General features: G+C 42.3%; 1 long non-coding RNA gene across 1 annotated transcript in view; it reads right to left on the reverse strand.

Annotated features, from left to right (window-relative positions):
- Nucleotides 1-8,259: 8,259 nt before the first annotated feature.
- The window catches only part of LOC115070754, a 5,763-nt gene continuing 4,316 nt past the window's right edge, over nt 8,260-9,706 (reverse strand). The window contains exon 2 of the long non-coding RNA XR_003849891.1: nt 8,260-9,339. This is a non-coding gene — a long non-coding RNA (uncharacterized LOC115070754). The remainder of the gene's footprint in view (nt 9,340-9,706) is intronic.

The following is a 9,706-nucleotide window of genomic DNA, read 5'->3' on the forward strand; positions in this document are numbered from 1 at the left end:
TGCAGAACAATTTGCTCACCATGTAACCCTGGCTGGCTTGGAGCTCACAGAGATCTGCTTAGCTCTGTCTCCAGAATGCTGAGATTATAAGTGTGTGGCCTTGAATCCACTATGCCTTGAATTTATGTGGAGCTGGGACTTGAACCCAGGATTTTGTGTATGCTAGGCAAGCACTCTACCAACTTGAGTTGCATTTAGGAATGCAACAATTGATTCCATTGAAAAGGGAAGATTCCATTGAAAAGGGGCTAGATTCCATTGAAAAGGGAAGATTCCATTGAAAAGGGGCTAGAGTGATGTCTCAGTGGTTAAGTGCACTGGCTGCTCTTGCAGAAGATCTGACTTGGATTCCCAGCACCCACATGGCGGCCAACAACTGTCCATAACTCCAGTTCCAGGGGGGAATTTGATGCCATGCATGCAGGCACTATACTCATATACATAAAATAAAAATAATAAAGTTTTTTTTTGGTCTTTTTGAGACAGGGTCTCCCTGTAGCTCCAGCTGGCCTGGAACTCCATATGTAGACCATTTTTAAAAAAGAAAAATTTGTTAGTTACTTTGTCACTGATGATTTAATATTTATTTATCGCTAATTTGTGTAATAAGTAATAAATTAGCCTTGGTTGAGATCTGTCCTTAGCAAGCTAAGAGGTTCTGCCTGTCTTTCCCTCCCCAGAGCTGGGGTTACATGACACCATGCCCAACTTTTTACATAAGTGCTGGGGATCGGACTCAGGTCCTTATGTTTGCGTGGCAAGCACTTTGCCAGCGGAGCTATCTTCCCAAACTTTGTTCATTTAGTTATTTGAAGACAAGGTCTTATGTAGCTTACACTGACTATGAACTAGCCACTATCACAAATCAGCGTGAACTCAGGAAATTGGTTGTGACTTGGACTCCAACTTGTGGATGCAGGCTTACTTGAGAGGGAAATGTGTACTGAGTGGAAGAAAGAAGCTGAGGATGATGACATTTGGAAAATTGCAGCCTAGACCACCTCTGAGAAGAGACCAGCTGTGTATGAATATGTGTGTGTGTGTGTGTGTGTGTGTGTGTGCATGTGTGCTTGCGCACACATGCTAGGACAGATACCAGGATGGTTAGGGTATGCAAGATCACTCAGTGAGTAGAGCTCATGCTGTGAGGGCAGATTACTCTGATCTAACTGCTTTCTACATTCTCAGAGTGCTGGAGTTGTGATGGAAATGCAATTACAATTACTACTCAAGCATTCCCCACGCTATGCATCCACTGGCACAGTGCCTCTGTTCGAGGGCATGTCCAACTGGGTACTCAGACTCAGCTCGTGGCAACAGTTTGAGGACCACCTTTGCATTTCCTGTGTTGTCACCTTGGATATAGAAAACACCCGTAAGAGTGCAATTCAGGATAGTAGCAGGAATGCACTAGCAGGAAATGGGGAATGAGAGCAACCTGCAGTGAGTCCTTTTGCATCTAAGCTATTTGGACTTCAAAGAGAAAATGAATGTGTTGTTGGTGTAGTGGAGAGCACAGCTGCTTCCAGAGAGAAAATGACTCAGTACTCTACCTTGTCCCCCGTATCAAGTAAATTGAAAAATGAAAAGCCTGAGAAAATACTGAAGTGTCATCATCTTATATTTCTTCAGAAGTAAGAAATGTTGACTGGCTTTCTTTTTTGCTTTTATGTCTTTGTCTTTGTTTTATTATGCTATCCTTCATTTTAATTTCTTTAAAAAATACTTTATTATTTTATGTGTATGAGTGTATTGCCTGCATGTGTGTAAGTGCACCTGTGTTGTGCAATGCCCATGGAGGTCAGAAGAAGGCGTTAGATTCCTGTAACTGGAATTACAGATGGTTGTTAGCCACCATATGGGTGCTGGGAACCGAACCTGGGTCCTCTGCAAGAGCAGCCAGTGTTCTTAACCACTGAGTCATCTCTCCAGCTGAGTTTTAATAACTTTTAAGTTCCTTATTATCTTGTAAGGATCCTAGCTCCTTCTCTAACATTATTTGGTATTTAGCTGATGCTTCCAGTTGGATTTTTTTCCTTTTTCTTTTATTGAGACATTTCTCACTATTTAGCTCTGGTTGACCTGTAATGGAACTTGCTGTGTAAACCAGGCTGGCCATAAACTCACAGAGATCTGGCTCCCTTTGCCTCCCTAGGGCTGGGTGTGATGGTTTGAATGAAAATGTTCCTCCATAAGCTCCAAGTTTTGAACACTTAGTTGGTGGCCCTGTTTGGGGAGGGTCATGGAACCTTTAGGAGGTGTGACCTTGATGGAGGTAGCATGTCACTGGGGGTGGACTTTGAGAGTATACAACCTAATCCCACTTCTAGTCTGTCTGTCTCTCTCTGCTTCCTGTACCTGCTTGAAGATGTGCGTGCTCAGCTTTCTGCTCTGACTGCCTCCTGGCATGCCTCTCTTATCTCTCAGGAACTGTAAGTCCAATAAACTCTTTCTTCTATAAGTGACCTTGGTCATGGTGTTTATCACAGCAACATAAAAATAACTAATACATTGGGATTAAAGGTATATGCCACCAGGCCTGGCTCAATTTCTTTCCCTTATATTTAAGTATGTGGTTTGTTTTGGAATTACGTTTTTTATTACTGCTGTCTGCTTTCTGTCACTATTGTGGCAGTGGTAACAGAGAAGGGAAGGGCTTCCCACTATAAAGACCCTCATAAAAAGGTAAAAGAGATGTGTACTTCAGCAGATGCACAAATCACAACATAGAAACACAAGAAATATGAAAAAGCAAGGGCATATGATTCCTCCAAAGTTAATAATATTGCAATAACTGAATCCAAAGATATTGGAACAGTTGAAATTATTATTATTATTATTATTTTGTCTTTTTGAGACAAGGTCTTCCTCTAGTCCTAGCTGGCCTGGAACTCATTATGTAGACCAGGCTGGCCTTGAACTCACAAAGATCCATCTGCCTCTGCAGACCAGTGCTGGGACTAAATGGCTGAAACAGTTGAAATTATAAAGAATTTAAAACTAATTATTTTGAAATTAACCAACAACCTCAAAGAAAAGTCAAACAAACAGATGAATTAGGTAAGGGAGTAAACTCAAGATCTCAATGAAAAATTCAAGAAACTGAGAATCAGAAGTTAAAAAGAAAGAAAATCAGACAGAAATCTTAGAAATGAAAAATAATAAATCAAATAAAAACAGTGGAGAGCTGATGCGATGACTTGGCAGGTTAAAAATGCTTGCCACGCTGATAACCTGAGTTGAATCATTCAATCCTACAGTGGAAGCAGAGAAATAGCTCTTGAAAACTGTCCTCTGACTTCTACATGTGCTCCATGGCATCTGTGACCCAGATGTTCCTCTGACCCTATGATGACAAGCCATGGTGCTGCCCACTCTCTGCGGAAGGAGTCAAGCCCCTTACCTACTCCAGCTAATTGGTTGACCTTAGGTGCTTGAAGGGGAGGGACTAAGGGTATATAAGCCAGGAAAACCACGAGGCTGCTCTCTTGCCATTTTGTGTGGCTGTTGGGAAGCCACCGGACTTATGTTGGGTGTGGACTTTTGATCACAGCCGTGAATGGAGGGGGTGCCCACTCTTCTGTAAGTAAACCAGCACCCCATGCTCAGTAAGCAAGTCCAATAAACTCATTAAGATCCTCCAAACAGAGGTTTTGGAGAATTTTTGCCTCAGGTTGTCGTAAGGGCAGTGGGAGGAGGGAATTGGATGCCACATGCACCTCCCAGCAGTGAATTTAACTTTATAGCATCACATGCCCCTACCAAAGCAAAGCTCCCCAACAAGAAACAAAAACAAAAAACAATGAAAAACACCATTGTTATACTATATTACTCAGAAGAAGGAATATCAGGGATTGAAGACAAGGTGAAGGAATTATAGTCAGACAACCATACAAAGAAATGCAACTGTGACCCCAACTTTAGAGAACTCTGGGAAACAATGAACAGGTCAAACTTAAGAGCACATGGGCAGTTGGACATGGTGGCAATTATCCTAGCACTTGGGACACAGGGTAGGCAGATCTCCATAAGATTGAGGCCAACCTGGTCTACAGAGCAAGTTCCAGGCCAGCTGGGGCTACAAGGAGGCCCTGTCTCAGCACCCCACCCCCCACAAAAGAATATGTGGGCAGGAGAGATGGCTCAGCTGCTAAGAGGGTTTGCTGCTCTTCCAAAGACTAAGTTCAGTTCCCAAAACCCATATTGGACAGCTGACTCCTGGGGATCTAGTGCCCTCTTCTGTCCTCTTAGGCACATGACACACACTCATACAGACACATATAGATAAAAACAAAAATACATCTTAAAAAAAAGAATACATGGAGGGGGAAGGCTGGAGAAATTACTTCATGGTTAAGAGTGCATACTGCTCTTGTAAGAGCAAGTTCAGTTCCAAGCACCCATATTGAGTGTTGGTCTCACAACTCTAACTACAGGAAATCTGACATCATCTTCCAACTTCCACAGGCACTGCACTCATGTGCACAAACCCACAGACAGATATACACATATACACATAATTAAAAAATAAAAATAAAATATTTTTAAACACATGAAGGGGAGAAGAAGGAGTTGAGATACAAACCAAGGGCATAGAAAACCTATTAAATAAAATTATAGCAGGAAATTACCAAAATCTAGGAAAAGACATGGGTATAAAAATAAAGTAGGCATTTAAAATTCCAAATAGACAAGGCCAGAAAAGAACCTCTCTATGTCACATTTTAGTGAAAACGTCAAGAATACAAAACATAGAAACTTGAAATCTGTCAGAAAGGGGTGCCAATGTGCAAAGGTAAATTCATTACAATTATACCAGGTTTTCCAGAAGCCCTAAATTGCGGGGGTCTCTCCCTCTCTTCGTGGGTTGTTGGCCACTGGTCCACAAGGGTAGGGGGAGCAGAAGTGGCGAACGGAGTCAGGACGGCCAGTGAGCACTGACGGAAGAAAGCCCTTCCAGGGAGAAACAGCTCTAGACGCAGTGGTACAGCTCCAGACTCAGTGAAACAGCTCCATTTATTCAGTGGGAGAACTAGAGAAATTATAGTGTGGAGGCAGTAGCCAAAGCCTTAGCTGATAGGTGCTCATAGTATGCTTTATTTACATGTGGCAGTGGGCTCCTATCATCCGACTACCAGGCAATGCCTGATTATCATATAGAAAAAACTTGGGGATAGTTTTTACTCCAGGTAACTATGCCAAAGGTCATGTTCCAAATAAGGTCAGGCATCCGTGCTTGGTGGCACTTTCCAGGTAAGCCAGGAAGAGAGCAGGAGGCCCCCTGCTGAAAAGGGGAGTCCTTCCATTTGGCACCGAGCCCCTTAGGGCTATCTGGACATAAAGAACTACAACCCTAACAGCAGGGTTTCCCAACACTAAAAGCCAGGAAAGCATGAACGTTTGTATATGTTTATTTGAGCCATGAAGTAAATAACTGCCAAAAAATGCTGTGTCAAGAGTAGCAGGGATTCTGAGAATCCTCAAAGAGGGACTGCACAGCATGAAGGAAAGACACAGCACTTCATTAGAATTTCAAGAGTGGGGAACCTGGAAATACTCTGTTGAGGTGAGGAAACAGAGCTTCCAAGTTCCTATTCCACTGTGTATCTACTGCCCTAGCTTGCATAAATAGAATGAACAAAGACTATTTCTCAGTGCAGACAGTCTTGTGAAAGCTTTCTCAAGACTTCTTGGCATGCTGTTTTATTATTATTATTATTATTATTATTATTATTATTATTATTTTATTGTTGTTGCTGTTGTTTTGAGACAGGGTCTCCCTGTAGCCCCAACTGGAACTTGCTGTGTAGACCAGGCTGGCCTTGATCTCACAGATATCCACCTACCTCTCCTTCCTGAATGCTGGGATTAAAGGTGTGCACCACCAGCTCTTGGTATGCTATTTAAAAACAAAGAACTTATTTGCTCAAGTGGAAACTAGCTAAACACAACAGAACTTATGATCTGTGGTTAGAATGCTTTTTTCTTATCTAGTCTAAGGTAAGGAACACTGCATTCTTTTATCTGCCTCTACACACATGCCTATACAGCTTTTGCCAGGTAGACATACTTGACCAGATGCATCATCACACGTAGTTAAACATGCTCTCAGCAGCATTCAGGTAAAGCAGTGTTCTCCAACATTTCCTCTTCCTTTTTATATAAATGTTTTTCATGAGAATAACTAGCATCAGTTTTGATTGCAGATTTTCATTTGTATAGGTTAGTCCAATTCTGCAAACTTCACAGAAAACAAAGAACTCAGCCAGTTACTGTCACAATGAGAAAAGCAAGAAAAGCAACGTTTTGATTTTTGAACCATGTATTGGGACTAAAAGTTTAAAACACAGCCATTATATTTCCAATGATTTGGTCATAAGAGATATCTAGTTGCATAGATCTTAGCTGTTTTATATCCTTTTGTGGAGCAAGAATATCCAAAGTTGCATTATGTTATTCCCATGTTCCCAAAACATGGGCCTTTACTTTATTTTGATCAGAATCACTATTGTTATACTTCAGGGGGATAATGCAGTATGTGGTAACAACATAATGACAATAATCCAATTGGGTATGGTTATTTTCTAATTTCTTACCCCTCCAAAACATTGCATCTTTTTTTTTTTTTGTCTTTTTGTATAGGGAGCGTGCGCTGGGCACCCGGGGTCCCTGCGCGCACTCTCGGGATGGCACGGCAGGTCCACAGGATTCTCCGCCGTGCGCCTGGAGGAAGGCGGGTCTGGCCCCGCAGGCTTCTCTGTGTCTCTATGGGCCTCAGGCGTGGGGTGCACGGGTATCTCGGGGTCCCTGCCACACCTGGCAAGTCGCACATGGCTCTGGCCACAGGCGTCTCCCCGCGGCTCCGGTGCTGACATTCTCTCTGCTACTGGAGCGTTGTCCAGCCGAATCCTGTCCCTATTTCACCTGTGTACTTTCCTCAGGATGCGAGGTCCACTGGCCATTGAACCCCACGGGAAGAGTACGAGGACAGCGAAAGCTAGGATGTCCGTAAGTTGGTCACGGGGGAGTGCGCCCCCCGGAGAGGCTAGGTCGCCGATAGTAAGGCACAGGACAAGACTCGGCTTAGTCTGTGTTACAGCTTTATTAAGTGTCTCTGCTCTCAGTAATTCAGCAGCTCTGTGACCCAGCTCTCTCTCTATTAAGAGAAAACTAGGATACTTATACCATGGGGGTAGTGGTAAAAGCTTTGGCTGTTAGATGCTTTGTGAGGCATTCTATTTACATATGGAAGTGGGTTTCTGCCAGACTGCTGTCTGCCTGGAAAAATCACACAGAAAGCATGGTATCTTTCAGAGTCAAAGGCCATGTTTATGCTAGAGCATTTGTGGCGGGCACTTCAAAAGGAGAGTCAGGAAAGATGCCAGGAAGGCACCCTGCTATGAAAGGAGCCCTCAGCACATGATCCCGAGCTGCATGAGCTGTCCGGTCGTGAAGGGACTTCTATTTTGCATAACAGAGGTCCCCAACATTTTTGAGACAGGGTCTTCCTGTAGCCCCAGCTGGCCTGGATTCGCTATAGAGAGCAGGCTGGCCTCGAACTCCCAGAGATTTACTTGCCTCTGCTTCCCATGTGCTGGGACTAAAGACATATGCCACCATGCCTAGCTACATTGCATCTTTTAGACTCTCTAGTTCATCTTGAAAGTCCAAATCTGTAGCATGTTGATTACGCAATATTTGAGAAGAATTTTATATAAGATTGTCTACAAAAGTATGAATCTGAATTTCCTGGAAAGGGCCATGGTTGATGTGTAATATGGAGCATGAGGCACAGAGGAATGCCACATAGTAATGGTAAATTAGGAGTTCTTTGTTGTGGAAAACCTTGTGACTGATTTTGCCTTTTGCCTTACATACTTATCATGCTGGAATGCAGTGCTTCCTGTTTCTTATCAGAGAGAAAACTATGTATATCACATGGTTTCCAGGAATCTGAAACTTAGAGAAACTGAAACTTATCATGCTAATAGGGCATCTGGCCTGCTAGATTGTAATAGGATACTAGTCTGCCATGCTAATAAGGGATCCCATATGCTGTGTTGTGATTTGACTATTACCCCATACAAGCCCGTACTTTCCTGCAATAAAGCAGATCTGTGTCACTGAACCTGGTCTCCTGCGTCTGAATGTGGCGATGCTGGCGCAGACTCCTCACCAGCCCTGGGGTCTGGACCAGATGACTGATCAGAGGAACTGAGAGAGCAGGAGAGTGACCATAGCTGGAGGAGAGCAGCCACAGCCGGTGACCACGGTTCTTTATTAGCTAGCAAAAAGACTGGCAGTCAGAGAGGGGGATAATGCCCCCAAAACATCTTGACCCAAGGGGACATAAGGTGGGGTTTATAAAGCCTAAAACCATAATTACATGATGCCACTGGCAAAGCCAATAACTATAGTTACATCAGATCACCGTAGTTACACCAGTCCAGGGGCAGGTCAGTTAACAAAGAGGTTTTCAGTTAACCAAAAGTTTTGGTTAGTAAAAACAAGTTTCTCAGAATTGCAGAGACAATGGGCTCCTTGGAGATGCAGGTATAGCTGGGAGGATGTGCTACCTGGATGTTCTACTGGGCTAGTTGAAAGTTTACCACTATTGTAGAAACAATGTACCCACTGAAGCTACAGGCATAGTCTTCATGACTGACTGGATGCAGAGGGAAATGGCTGGGAAAAAAATGTTAAAGCAAAAGTCACCTAGAACAAAAGTCAGTTTTGCCATTTTAGATGTAGCCACAGGTGTTATTTCCAATAATACTAAAAGTAATGCCAATGATTAAATCTATGACTTGCTTTCTTCATTGTAGTATTTTTTGAAAAACAGAATGTAGAATCTTTAAGGTAGGGTTTTTTCCATTATACAGTAAGATTTACAGTTGTTCAAATTGCAATAGGTTGATACATGATCATAATTGATTTTTTGTAGTCCTGATTAACACAATGATGTAGGTAACAATTTACACATGCAATATGATATAATTGAGTAGTGATATTATGTCAGATTTGAATATCATCTCCCACCACAAACACATAGGGAACAAATGCACAAGCCTGAACCCAGCTGGTTCTATTACAACCCCTCCCGACTCATTTTGGTACCATTATCATTAGTATAAATCTAACTTGCTTTTCAAAGAGTTAGTTTTTGTAGGGCAGTTTCCAACTTCCATTGAGTACTCTGTAGAGGACCACATTGATGTCTTTTCAGATGAGCCCTTGGTCCTCCACACTCCATAGGTCCCAGAGTCACATCAGCTGATCTTTCTCCATGCCATTGCTTCATATACCTGCCAGGAACCTAGAAAGGTGCAGCTGTGGTTTCTGGAAAAACACAAACAAATTCTGTACCTCATGGTATTAAGGGATCAGGTCCTTTCCATATGCCCTCTTCAGGTGTTTTCCAGTACACTAGTGGGGAGTTAGAAGGAATGAGTTATCCATAATCACACTTTAGAGGAGTCACTCCCTGATCACTGCATGTGAAAAATTGAAGTAGAGCTTATTTGAGAAGTCTAGAGGGAGAAGAAAAAGCCTATTTTTCCCCCTTTTGTTTTCTAAGTTCAAGTTTTAGTCTATGATAAGTGTGCTCTATCATTGTTTGTCCCTAATGTTTTTTTTATTTTTTATTTTATTTTATTTTATTTATTTATTTATTTATTTATTTATTTATTTATTTATTTATTTTTTT

This window comes from Nannospalax galili, unplaced genomic scaffold, assembly GCF_000622305.1.
Source record: "Nannospalax galili isolate Female #2095 unplaced genomic scaffold, S.galili_v1.0 scaffold1077, whole genome shotgun sequence".
Taxonomy (NCBI): Eukaryota; Metazoa; Chordata; class Mammalia; order Rodentia; family Spalacidae; genus Nannospalax; species Nannospalax galili.